We start from the raw sequence: 13732 nt of genomic DNA, 5'->3' as shown, positions 1-13732 counted from the left end.
AAAGAATTGTGCCTCCTTCAATTGAGGCACCAAAGAAACCAAATGAGTCACCTCAATTGGCCACTTTAAACGCCGCCAACCTGTTTGAAGACATTCGCTCAACCCCTTGCGCTCTCTTTTTACCGCCAATTTGTTTGTCGGGACCATTTTCTATCATTTAGGGCGGTCCTTCGCCAAACGCAGCAGTTACTCAACGTTCACTTTTCAATCTTCAGAGTGCTCGCCCGCGGAGACAAAAAGCGCCTCAATTAGCTCCACCATTGGATCATTACGCGCATGAAATTCACTTGAGGGTCATAGTTTCAAGCGGCAGAGAGTGAACGCGGTGGCGGCGGCGGCGGCGGCCTTTCATGCACGCGCACAATCTGCCGGCCAATTTGACGTCATGGAAGTCATTAGTGGAGGCAAAGGGCCTCCTTGGCCACGTGTTGTCATCACGCTGCGCCGCTACAAAGGCAAAAGAAAAGAAAAGAAAGAAAGAAAAAAAGAAGGAGAGGCCTCCATCCCAGACTTGTTTTAACCATGGGGATGGATGTCAAAGTCTAGAATACACTTCCCAATGAACAAAAGCCATCTTTTCAAACTTTTGCCGTTCTCCTCCCAGGACATAAATATTGCCACATCTTTCCTGGATTTAATATTTACTTGCCGCGGCTCGGGCGACGTTCAGGCATGTGAGCGTGCGCATGGCCCGCAGCGCCTGTGCGTGTTTCTGCCAGGCAGCTCTTTGTGTGGTCGCCTCCCCCCCCCCCCCGCCCGCCCCACACACACACAGGCACACACAGGCACACTTTTTTTTGTACTTTTTCCCGAGCTCCCGCTTCATATTTTATCGGCTTCTTTCTAAACGCATTCAGACAAGCAAGCCGCCACCGCTACCGCATGCGTTTTTTTGTGTGTTTTTTTTTCCCTTCCTGTGTGCGAGTCAAAAGCGCTTTGCTCACTGGAAGCGGAAAGGAACTTTTACCTACTGCATTGTTGAAAGAAAGCTGTTGGTAAATATTGATGCGGATGTTGCCTAGGAAGATGTGATATATGACGTTAGGTTTGGTCAAAGCATCCTAAATATCCTCAAAGAGCACGTAAACAATATACCTAAACACTCATTAAAAACAAACGAATGGAAATTGGGCCGTCCCTTCGGATGTCTGCACATTGGTCACAAGGGGGCGGTGTCATGCGCATTTAGTTGTTGGGCGCAGATTATTGATGAATGCATGAGATGAACTCGCATTGTTTTATTTTCAGTTGCATTTTTAAAATGACGGTTGGATTTTTTTCGGGCCAGTTCACATTCTGTTGTCTGGAAACAGAGATGTCAAGTGAGTTGTTTGGCAAACAAAGTTTTGTCAAAGTTGGGCTGGTGTCAACAACTTTGTGAGACTTGGCTTCATTTTTTTGACAGTCTGATAGTGAAGAAAGCGAGCCCAAAAAGAATGTAAAAAAGTGGAGCCTGCCAGCCGACGCGGGAACACAACTCGGAAGCGCTCGCCATCCTTTGACCTTCTCTCAGCCGTTGTTAAAAATAGCCACGCGTCGGCCGACAAAAGCGACGCAATAACGGCCGTCCGCCCGCCCGCCCGCCCGCCTGGAGAGCGCTCCCACGAGGCCTGATGATAATGGCCTGATGACGTCACGCTGACGCTAATTAATAGCTACGCCATACTCCCGGTGCGACCGCCTCGGCGCGTTTCCCACTCGGAGCAAATGATTTAGCGCGGTGACCTTTTCCCTTGGAGAGCCACCCACCGACTCACCAGATTAGAGCTCACGGGCTCAAGCGCTCGCCATTGTACCCATTGTCTCTTCCTGATCATTTGGTGAACTTTTCAAGAATTCGCTGCCGCTTGCACTTTTTCATAAGAGGTTGGTAAGAGAAGTGCCAAATCAGCCTTGCAAGTCCGCGGCGCTATTGAGACAAAAGCGCAACGTCGTCGTCCTCCAACTGAGACACGCCGTCGATGATTGGAACCTTTTGAAATATGCCAAAGGGTAGGCCGATTGAGATAAATATTGCGAAACGCCGCCAGCTGGCTTTTCTGATGTTTTTGCTTAATTGCGAGTGTGCCGCTACGACGCACGTGCCGTGCCGCGCCGCGCCGCGATGCTACGCTACGCACCACGCGCACTTCTAGTTCCAGACCAGCTGCTTGCCGAGCGGAGGGAGAAGCAGCGGCTGAATTATTAAACAAATCAACATTTCCCGGCCTTGTGTGTTCATGTGAAATGGATAATGAGGCCGCTGGAGATGGCGTCCATAAGTCGTTACGCAGACCTACTGTGTCTCCATTTGCAGCCAACTGCGTTGAAGTGTAATGTCACGGCTTAGTCCGAGTCCCCGCTTCGTAACTGCGTTCATCGACGGTAATCCTGGCTCCTCGTGGCTTTTTTGCTTCTCTTAATGGGAACTACTCAGTCGGTGTTAGAAAACTGCCGGTAAGCGCAGCTCGGCCACCAGGGGGCGGGAGATACAGACGTCAGCTGCCATAACATTAGGCTTTCTTTGCAGAAGATAAAGAATAAACGTCTGCGCGTCTCCCTCACCGTGCTCACCATGCTCATCTCGAGGGGGTTCTACCAAATTGTTGAGCAGAAAATGTAAAAAAACGATGTTTCCTCGCACCTTCTGCTGTGTGTAACTATAGAAATCTGCATTGTTTCGAAGATGTGGGCTCATCGGTGTTCTCCCGCAGTCATCATTGTTGGCCACCCTGCCGAGGGTCGTCCGAACCGGTTCGTCTGTCTGCGGAAATGATTTCCTTGCGGCTGGCTCCAGCGACGGCGCGCAAATTCTTATTTATCTGCTTCCCTTAAAGCGTGGCTTGAGAATCTGTTACTATATGTCACGGAACAAAGCTCAACTCATTTAGATGATGGCGGCAATGTTTCCATTAGACAGGGCTATGGCTTGACTAATCAATGAAAGCCTTTTCCTAAAATACATGCCACCCTGCCACACAATGGCTAGAATGAGTCAATAATCGCCCCCCCGGTCACAATGGATGATTATGCCCGGCGCTCGTAGAACCTTAAGTAGATTGAGAAGGACGTTTCGAACAGCGCCCTCCTAAATCCTGACGTGAACGGGCACGACAACGGGCGTCAAACGCATAACACAGCAGATACTATGAGGCTTGCAAACACACACACACACACGCACGCACGCACACACACAGACAGAGCGTTGCGCTTATCGTCAGACTGCAGATCACCTCTAAACTATGCTCATTTCAGCGGATGGCCTCGTCAATGGCACTCGGGGTCCGATTCACTGTGGCACGCTCGCACACACTCGCACTCGTACACACATTCCCATTCAGCTGTGTGCAAATGAGCGCAGTGAGTGCATTTCTCACCTTTCAAGAAACCCGAGCGAAAATCAATTTGGTGCGAGGAGAGAAGAAGAAGCGGTCACCGCTGCAGTGGGCTCAGCGCGGCGGGACGTTTTGGGGGGCTTTTAAGTGGCGTTCAATTATATCCAGACATGTTAACAACACACTCCAGAGGTGGCTGCTCTGCTCTGCTCTGCTCTGCTCTGCTCTGCTCTGCTCTGCTCTGCTCTGCGTCATGCCACAGCACAGCACGGCACAGCACGTAGGTTCAACTCTTGCCACATCCAATCTGCTGTCCGCTTGTCAGTCAAAACTAATGAATCACGTCATAGTACATGACCATTTTTTGGGGTGCTTCGTCACTTGGCGAATGTTGCCTTGGGTTAGCGCCATTGTCTCTTTGCTTACTCATAGATGATTCATCGGCCTCTCAAGACAACATCTTTTGACATGCGCTTCCCGGGCTCTTGCTACTGGCGTCGCTTCCTCCTCACCTCCGGATCAATGGAGGAAACACTCAGAGCCTTTATATTTATATTCTTTTTTTTCGCGTCATTGTCACCATCATACATATATGCCAGCTATCATGAAGCGCCGCATAGCTAGCCGTCCGTCCATCCATGCATCCGTCTGTCCATCCATTCGTCCGTCCGTCCGTCCATCCATCGCTCCATCCATCGCTCCATCCATCGCTCCATCCATCGCTCCATCCATCGCTCCATCCATCGCTCCATCCATCCATCCATCCATCCATCCATCCATCCATCCATCCATCCATCCATCCATCCATCCATCCATCCATCCATCCATCCATCCATCCATCCATCCATCCATCCATCCATCCATCCATCTTCTATCCCGCTTCATCTAGCTAGCGCACATGCTAATCAATAAGCTCATTAAAATGCTAAGCCGTGATTCCCTATGATAGCGTATTTATTCAGCGTTGAATATTGGCAATGGTGTTGAAATCTCTCTGGGGGGGGGGGCGGCAGGTTTGGGGGCCAAGTGGGGGGAAAGCAATGCAAATGAGTTCAATTGGGTTACATGTGATTTGCTGTTACATAAAACATTAAAGCGTATCAAATATTCATAGTCTAATATAATTATTTTCAGCAGCTGGAAGGAATTTGTGCTTGGTTACAAGCCCGGAGAGGAGGAGGAGGAGGAGGAGGACGTGCGTTCGTGCCAAAGTCTTTTCATTTGTCAAATATTTATTCTTGATTCTCCTACAAGGACTATTTTTACCTCGTTAACGTTGCCGTTAATCAAACGGGCCATTTTCCAAGATCAATTTGCACTCCAAATTTTGAAACCCAAATGCTACACAGATGGGAAATATTTAGGTTTTGTGAGGCTGGCCGCAAAAATTCCCCGTTTTTGGAGGCGGTCGTTCGTTGGGAATCCCAGGCCGGACCAAGTCTGCGTGTAAATCTAATTTGGAAGCACTTGTTCAATGTCCGCCCTCTCGCTCTGTTTCATTGACTAACTTTGTCTCCGCCGCTATTCATCATCCGTCTTGCTGGCTTAACTCTGCGACGGACGGACGGAAGGAAAATGAAGAACGGCGCGTTTCTGCCGTCGTGTCGGGCCTCCTCCGCTGGAGCGCGGCGGCGGCAGCAGCGGGATGGGAGAAGTCGGTGCTCGGGACAGATTGCATTGCGGAGAAAAGCTCACAGTTGAAGTTGAACTCTTTTGCAAAACATGTCATTGGTGCAGATGTGGCTTTTTGAGGGGGTTCGTCACCTTATCCCTGGTTGAAGTCGGGAGGATCCCGCCACGCCGCCTCCCTCCGCGGCCCTCGTTAGTGCCGCCGCCACCCGTAGCTGGTCGTTAACGGCAAATTTTCATCAGCATGCTCCCCATGCGCTCCCCGTGCGGTTGCCGTCGTCTCAGCCACCCGCTCGTGAGCCTCTCTGGAAAGAAGTGCGTTTGCTTCCATTACACGGCCGCCGGCAGATGGCGGGGGGCCCACGGCGCCGCAGCGATCATTAACCTGCCGGGCTTGTCTGGATCGCGCACCTTGTCGCTTTTAATTTGAAGCTCTCTCCGTTCTGGAGGCGCGCATCACCACCGTGGCTTTGCTGTGGCGCGACGCGAGCGGCGGCTCCAGTCCAATCGAGTCATCGTTGGGTACCGCGACGTTAGCAAACGGAAAGACTTTGAAACTTGACTTTTTGAAGTGTCTCACTCCCATTTGCAGAATGAACACTCGTGTATTTCTCCCGCTTCCCTCGACTCCGTTTGACCCTCGTGAGGACAAGCCGCCTGGAAAATAGGCCGGCCGCCGGCCCGTATAATCGGATCATCTCCGTCGTCCGTGGAACTCCTTTGGAGGGCAGATGTTGCCCATCCCATCCATCTCTGCGGTCATCAGTACTTTACCGCCTAATGAGAATTTAATGGGAAGCTCATCGGGCTCTTATAGGATGCTTGAATATTTGCTATGGTTCCAAACGAGCTATTCTGCATTTACGCTTGCCACGTTTTAATGATGGCTTTGACTCCACGGCAGCCTTGAATCCAGCAAGCTAACCCCGTGGGGTCAACACGGTTCCCGCTTCCCGGACCTCGTTATGGGTCATTACGGACCGTTTCCGCTGACGAGGGCGTCGAAAATGCACGGTCGCAGCCATTTGTTGCTAGTAGGACTTTGCTGGGCTGAAACTAATCATTGGAAGACATTTTGAAATCCTCAAATATTCAAAGTAATATACGATTTTTCGGGTAAATAACCGGGTTGCAACATTGTAAGCATTTTTATTTGGTCCACAAAATTCCAGGAGAGCGCATAAGATGAAGCCTTCATGTCAAGCGCTTTTGACTGCACCGACGTGGGGGGGGGGGGAGAAAAAAAAAAAAAAAAAAGGCACACAGCAGCGCTAAAATCAGTGCTGTCTTTCTTTGGCCTTCTGGCTGAGTGTGATTGTTCCATTATTTATAAGAATAATTGCTTTCTAATCATGAAGTATATGGAGTGGGGAATAGGGGAGGGTGGTGATTTTCAGCCAAATGGAAAATATGGATTTGCTTTTTGAAATAAACTACCTGTGTGTGACTGCGCTCGCTGGCTGGCATGACACACAAATCTCAAGACGCCACTGGAGAGCTTGAGCTTGTTTCCGTCGTCCGTTCTCTCCTTAATAATAGCTATTTTTTATCAGGGAGGGGGAAAAAAAACGAAACAAAAAAACGAACCTTAAGCGTCAAATAGGTGCCGTGAGTATAGACCGCTATGTATGTTAGCCAGCCTTTTGCTAGCAAGCCAATAGTAACGACACACATGCTATCATTAGCTTGCCTGGTTATTATTGCGTCTTGGGGTTTCGAAGCAAAAAGCGGAGAAAACTTTGCCAAAAGAAACATGTCCAACGGATCAATATTATATTTCACAAACTGTCAAACTTGATCCCGCATCAAAGAAGTGTGCTCATCGATCAGTACAGTGGTTTACAAAGCTAACTTTCACACTCGAGTCAATTTTGACTCCAATAAGAAGCCGTATTTATTTATTTATTTCCGATGACACGTGCCAGCCTCCATATTCAGCCGCTTTTGGCTATAAAAGTCCCCCACGGCCGTCGCCACCAACAACGCCGGCAGCAGAACTGTCTGGGATCCTAATTGGCTGAGAACAAAGCAGGGTTGTTGGGTTGTTTTTTTTGGGGGGGGGGGTTGTTTTTTGCCATCTGGGTATCCAATTCTATTCCCGGCAAAAACAACATTCAGCCCATTTGTTGTGTATTTGTACAGCGGCGGCGGCGGCGGCGGGGCATACGGAACACGCGCCCGGAGGGACGCCGAGCGCTGACAGATGAGTGATGGAGAAACAAAACGAGTGTCACTCCGCGTAACTCACACAAGTAAGGCGAGCGAGCGCACTTGGCGATAAGGCGCTGGCCGCTTAACAAAGACGATGAGCGGCGTGGCGACCGGGTGACCCCGCCTCGGGGGAGCCTGGCAACAAAACACAATCAATCCGACTAATTAGCGCCTTCCCTTTTGATTTCGGGAAGCCCGGCTTTGAGCACCTGGCTTAATCCGCCTTAATATCGCCACTATCACCTTGCAATTATAGAGAGGCGCAAAGGAAAACAGACGCAATATAACAGCATGCAACTGTGTCACCGACTTCAAAATCAATGTGTGTGTGTGTGTGTTTTCCATTGCCTGTTGCAGCCCTCGCTTTGACGTGATTAGCTCGCGTGGCTAATACGGTCAGTGGCTCACGCAGGCCTTGCAGTCAGGGCAAAGGCGAGCGAGCGAGCGAGCGAGCAGGCGCATTCCCCTTTGCTTTGCTGCCCACTTCCCGTTCAGGCCGCCCTTGAGCCGCTCCGGCTGCTGAACAATGATTGCTATTCTTTTCGTCTCTCTTTTTTTTTTCTCTCTTTTCTTTTCTTGGCGCCCCCGCCCGCACCAAAGGACCCAACAGCCTTGCCTTTTCATCACGGCCGGCTGATGTGGGGAAAGCGATGGCTCGGAAACCCAAAGAGCCCATTTACTTCAATGACATTATGGAAAATTGGCTTTCCAAATAGTTGGGGTTGAGAAGTGCCTACTCAGCCACCTTGCGTGAAATTAAAATGATACGACAAAAGTCAGTCTGTTGAGCTACGTACCTGTTTACCAAAATGTGTCTTGGCTAATTTGCGTCCTTTGGTCTTTTTACTTTCACTATTTTTTTCTAGCTCATTTACTGCAAAGCAATGTTTTTGGGGATACACATTTTGAATGAATTTTGTTGGCCAAAGAGCAAATGAAAGGGCTTAGTCAAGGTATTCGGAAGACGCCTGTTTGAAATGGCCAAAGAAGAGCGTAGCATGTCCATTTGTGCTGATGCGCTCGCATTACGGAGGCCCCCGTCTGGCCAAGCCAAGTGGGTCATGGGACAACAACGAGGACGCAACCAGGCAGGGAAGCTCCTCTAGCGCTGCAGTTAACACCAATTACCAAGAAAATCTGCCCTCCATTTCCTCCTTGTTTGTCCAACAAAAAAAGCACAGTGAGCGAGGGCGCTGGCTGCGGCATCAAAGCTGCCCCCCCCCCCAACCCCATCGTCTGGCGGAGCAAATGGGATCACAGAGGGTGGGAGCTCCAAGGAGACGAGAGAAGGAGAAGCTCTGTGCCGGCGCGCTGGCGGAAATTTGCATTCTCCAAATTGCAGCCTCTCTCCGCTGGACCCTTGAATTGTGTTGCCATTCTCATGTAGAAATGTAGGGCTTATTTTGCTTTGTTATTTGTTGATTCCTTCACAGCAGCAAGATTTACTAGCGTTGCCCAGAGCCGTTGTTTTTTTTAAAAGTCCGTTATTGAAATGGACCGCTAAGTCGCAGACAAGGATTGGCTGTTTGCAGAAATGAAATGAAAATCTTTCTTAATTGGCTCCAATGAACTTGACTTCCTTCCTTCCTTCCTTCCTTCCTTCCTTCCTTCCTTCCTTCCTTCCTTCCTTCCTTCTTCTCTGTCAGCAGAGAGGGGAGGGCTGGGCAGTTACGCCCGGAGGAGGACAAAAAAATGGAGGGCAGCAACAAATGGAAAACAAACACGATTGATTGATTGATTGATTGATTGATTGATTGATTGATTGATTGATTGATTGATTGATTGATTGATTGATTGATTGATTGATTGATTGATTGATTGATTGATTGATTGGCATTGTCCTAAACAAACAAAAAACAACGAGTGCCAGCTGCCACTCGTGAGCCTCAAGGACAACCAGAAGTAGCCCATGAGTCTTTTCTAAAAATAGCAGTTATGGGACACTTTGAAGGCTAAGGCTATTTTTGACATACTGTATCTCAGTCGGTCGTCTCTTTTTTTGATGTAGTAAAAAAAAATAAGTTGATTAACTTTACAACTTGGCCATCCGTCACCCAAGTGTAAAACCAAATGAATACAGGGGGTGGTTTGGCCTGGGTTGCCGTGACGACATGACAAGTAAGCTCAGCCCCTTTAAACTTTGCAGCACATGTGGCTGGCTTCTAAATCAGGCAGACAAGTCAGAGGGCGGCCTGCAACAACTCCACTCAGCACAGCAGCAGCGAGTAGGGGGAGGACAAAAAAGGCAGACAGACAGACAGACAGACAGTTTGGGTCACGGGCGGCCAGGAAAGAGTGAAAAGAGGCGTTATTTGGAAAAAGCTGACAGGAGAACGAAAAGAAGTGCAGTCGCGCAGTAAGGGCCACTTTGCTCCCGTTCTATTTTTACCAGCGCCGGACGACTTATTGCCAGGACGCTCGACAGGAAACGGGACGGACGCGAAAAAGCGGAACAGGCGTCACGGTGAGTTTGCTTTGGAGGGAGGGGGCGTGGAGGTGGGCCGGGCCGGGCCGAGCCGAGCCGAGCCGCATTCCCTTTAACCGTTTCCGAGCGCGACTGGAAACTTCCAACGCAGTTGACTTAGGGTTACTTGTATGGTACAACATACGTACGTATTTGGGGGGAAATCTCAGGCCGCTTGTTTTGAACGGAAAGATGAAGTTGTTCTATTTTCCAGCCATGTTTGTGCAAGGCGAGAAGGAGCCGTGGGGTGGGGGTTGGGGTGGGCCACGGGGCGGCTCCTGACTGACCACACATTTGGTTTCAATTGCGTCGTCTCTCCGGGGAAAGGGAAGCCGCTATAAATAAGTAAGAGGAGGCCCGAGCAGCGCTACCGACTGCCGGCCGAGCCGGGAAAGCTAATATTTGCTCCAAGGCCTTTTTTGGGACTGCTTCAAGTCTGGAATCTCAATGCGGTCCAAAGTATTCACAGCCCTTTTGAAGAGCATTTAGATTTTCTGCCGCCTTTCACTCACACTGATCAAATATCCTTGGAAAATTGAGATGGCCCAAACAGCTGTTGTGAAAAAGAATGAATAATTCCCAATTAATGCCCCGGGATTGGGCTAATATTATTCCGCTCTCGTCGCTCGGCATACTTTTTCGCCGGATCTCCAAATACCCGGCCGGCCTCGTATTTGCGCCGTAGCACCTGCCAGGCGCCATCACTGGCTCGGTCGGGTCCCTGCCTGCCTGGCTGCCTGCCAGCTGTTTTAAAGGGCCTAGTTTTACAAGCTCACTTTTTCAGGGCGTCCTTATAAGGTGTGCGACACGGGAAAGCGCCGCACGGGCTCGTCAGACAATGCGGCTTTCCGTCGTCCTCAGTCAAACAGCTGTTTAAAAATCCAAAGCGGCTTCTTCGTGACAAAAAAACGCACTTCCCCGTTTTGGACGTTTACGATGTCATCGATTTATGATTTGTTTCCCACCTCGGCCGATATCGTCACCCACCGGCGCCGTCGTTTCAAGGTTGCGCTTTGCTAGTCGACGGTCGCCTGACGACGCGCGTTGAATAAACCCGCAGCAGGCGCCGTTGGCACTTATTAAGCGGGAAATGAAAGTAAACGAAGGACGCTTGAGGAAATCCAAAAAGTGGATGTGGCACCCTGGAGGTGTGCCACTTTGCATTGTTGAGCCTGAAAAGTCAAGTGCGACTGATTTGTTTTCGTTTTTTCGGCGGGGAGTCGTCGCATCCAGTTACGCAACTTTGCATTGTCTCGTTTGCTTTCAGGGGCGGGGGTGGCAATCACTCAATTGCGTGTCCATTGCTTCGTTTATTTATTTCGTTAGTTCCCTCCGGGCAAGGCCACGCACGCGTCTGCCTCACAGTCACTGCGCTCCATCTTAGGTCAAAACGTGATTAGTCTGCAATTTGACCAAGTTGACTCAAGTCATCGTACGACTTTGACACAATTTCACGCAATATCATGACAATTTACCCGAGTCGCTTGCACTTTGATTTTGTCGGCACGCTCGAGGGAGAGGCAGGTATGCCTTTCTTTTTGGGCTCAATCTCGCGGATATTTCCAGAAGCTCACTTCAGCCGGCTTCAACTTCAAAGTAAGCGGACAAATCCGCATGCCTCCCGAGTCAAGTGGCATGAGCCTTCTTCCCCCGTGGGCTAAAAATACGCCCCCCACAAGTTTTGGCTCGGCGACCCGTTGGGCTGCTTTTGGGGGATCGATCCGTATTTCCCTCTGCTGGAAAGCGATAATCGGACAGCTGTTTTCGTTGGCGTCTTTGACTTTGGAAATCCACAAGTCCTCTTGATCTGAAATCCTTAATCCTGGACCAGATTCAAAGACACCTACAGCGGAGGGAAGGAGAAGTGACGTTGCCAGGCTAAGCGTGTACTGGCTCCCCGCCGTCGCCGTGACTTATCCCAGTCTGGGAAATCTCCGAAAGAACCCCGCCGCCCACCTCATCCTCCCTCCCCCCCCGAAAAAAAAAAACTGACGAGAAATAAACTGGCAGGGAGCGAGCAGAAGCTGAACGTTCTAACAAAATAACACAATTAGTCGAGTCATTCTGCTCCAAATTGCGTCGCTTGGGCTGCAGAAAAAAAGTTAATTAACTTTCTGAGCTGAACTGTTGGGACTGAAAAGCCTTAAAAAAAAACATGACTTCCTCCATCACGTGCTTTAAAAACTCTCCTTTGGAGCGCCATTTCTAGGCCCAAACAAGACGAGGCGCGACAGTAGCCAGTTAGCTAGCGCGCTCACTTTGAAAATGCTCACGGAAGGACAACAATGACAACATTTCTTTCAGGGCAGTATCATTCTGACAAAATCAAGTTGTGTTTTTCACAATTCACGTCAAATACGAAGTGACATACATTTGATGCCGATGAAGCTAGAAGATAAGCTCAGCTAAGTTTAGCCTGCGTTGTCGCGGTGCAGTTTTTCCAAATGAAATCTCCCATCAGCAATTCATTCTTCATGCCAAATGAGTTGAATTTTGGGATCATAGTCTGCTTTATACTTACTTATACTTTCTTTCAAAAGCAGCATTGCTTTTGAGTGATTTCGTACGACAGGAAGATCATTTCATGTTTTTGCCTTCATTTTTCCACTCTGAGATTGACGCGTCTCGCCGCTCCTTTAAAAATGATTTAAAACCCAATTTCCTTTCCGCGCCTCATTTGCTATTCGGCGGCGATTAATTAGCGATACGCGTGGAAGTGTTTGTTAGAGGGATGTTTTATTGAAGACTTTTTGGGAGCGCGGGCGGGCGGGCGGATGGGCGGACGGCGTCGCTTTTGGCTGCGAGCAATTACTGCGCTGTTGTTAATGATCAAGATGTGGCTGGAAATGAATCGCACAAGGCCTCAGCCAAATGGAATGTATCTGCGCGCTTCCCTTCGGCACGACGGAGCACGTGAATGAAAAATGAGCCTTTCAAATGGCGGGAAAGGCAGGTCAACGCCACCCACACCCCCGAAGAAAGACAGCCGCGCGCGCAAAATTGCTTTTCTGTTTATTCTCTTTGATTTTTTTTTTTTTTTTGCATTCACCTCGCGGTGAGGGTCTAACATCTTAATCATAATTGTGTCATGAACCGTAAACATTCATACGCTCCGATCTGGGAAAGCGCCTCGGGCTGAGTTGCAAAAAAAACCAACAATACAACAGTGGCGTCATTTTGGGAGCCTTTTTTTCCCGTCTGTTGAACTAGGATAAAAAAGAAAAAAGCGGCTTCATTGTTTTTTCTTAAATACCCCCATTTTTAGTATGAACAACATTTTCTGGATTGGCAACATTTTATTCAACAAGCCCCGCCCCGCCCATTTTTCTTTTTGGGCTGGTGGAGGTGTTCCTCCGTGACCTTAAACTTACACCCAGTAAAACTTTTAATCAGCCAATCGCATTTGTGTAATGGTTTGTGCGGGATTCAAAAGCGAGCGCCGCTGGCTCGGAGCCATTTGCTCAGTTGGCTTTGGGCGGGGGGGGGGGCGTTGGCAACGGCGGCTCCTGGCTAGCTCGGGGCCACGTGCGCTCCATAAAAAGGGCCAAGCGGGCAGCTGCCTGGCTCTTTGGCACTCGGAAGCGGCCAATAACATTTTGTAAAAGCTCGTTTCTCAGTGTAATCAGAGCCTTTGTACTTTGCATTTTTTTTTTTCCTCGGGTCTGCGGTTTGTTGAGCACGAGAGGTAGCAGCGGTGCGGGAACGAGGTCCAATGGTTTCTATTGCGGCTAATTTGCTTCTCCATCCCTGCTTCTGGCACAATGATCCACTTTCAGCCCGGCGCATTGCTGCAGTGCCATCACTGGACATTTTCACATTCTTTTTTTTTTGCCTTTGACTTCAATGTCATCACATTGAATAATGGAGTGAGACAAAATGACAAATAAATCTGATTATCGCCGCCAAAAGCATTTTTAGCGCTTCCGGCGATAACGCTCCAAAAATAGTCCGCCGAGCGGTCTTTGTTCCTCTGCTGACGGATTGGGCTTTAGTCAACCAATTGCGATTTTTCCACTAATGTCCGTTTGATGTTCAAAACAGGAGCGAGATATTTGGCCTAATTGCGTTTGCGCTAACGTCATGGCTAACAGGGACGGTTGTCATCTCCATTTGA

The 13732-nt window shown here is 49.3% G+C and overlaps 1 protein-coding gene across 6 annotated transcripts in view; it reads left to right on the top strand.

Moving 5' to 3' along the window:
- sgcd (sarcoglycan, delta (dystrophin-associated glycoprotein)) overlaps positions 1-13732 on the top strand; it is a 76812-nt gene that overhangs the window by 41203 nt on the left and 21877 nt on the right. The window contains exon 1 of one of the 6 annotated variants that reach the window (XM_049742094.1): positions 7086-7195. The exons of 3 other annotated variants lie outside the window; for them this stretch is intronic. The gene's annotated coding sequence lies outside the window, so the exon portion shown is untranslated. Of the gene's footprint in view, positions 1-7085; positions 7196-8826; positions 9619-9648; positions 9764-13732 lie in introns of those variants that run through there. 2 more of the 6 variants (XM_049742092.2, XM_049742093.2) reach the window with 2 other exon arrangements.

This window comes from Syngnathus scovelli, chromosome 15 (assembly GCF_024217435.2).
Source record: "Syngnathus scovelli strain Florida chromosome 15, RoL_Ssco_1.2, whole genome shotgun sequence".
Lineage (NCBI taxonomy): Eukaryota > Metazoa > Chordata > Actinopteri > Syngnathiformes > Syngnathidae > Syngnathus > Syngnathus scovelli.
The sequence above is the reverse complement of the archived record's forward strand: the minus strand, read 5'-3'. Positions and strand labels throughout refer to the sequence as shown.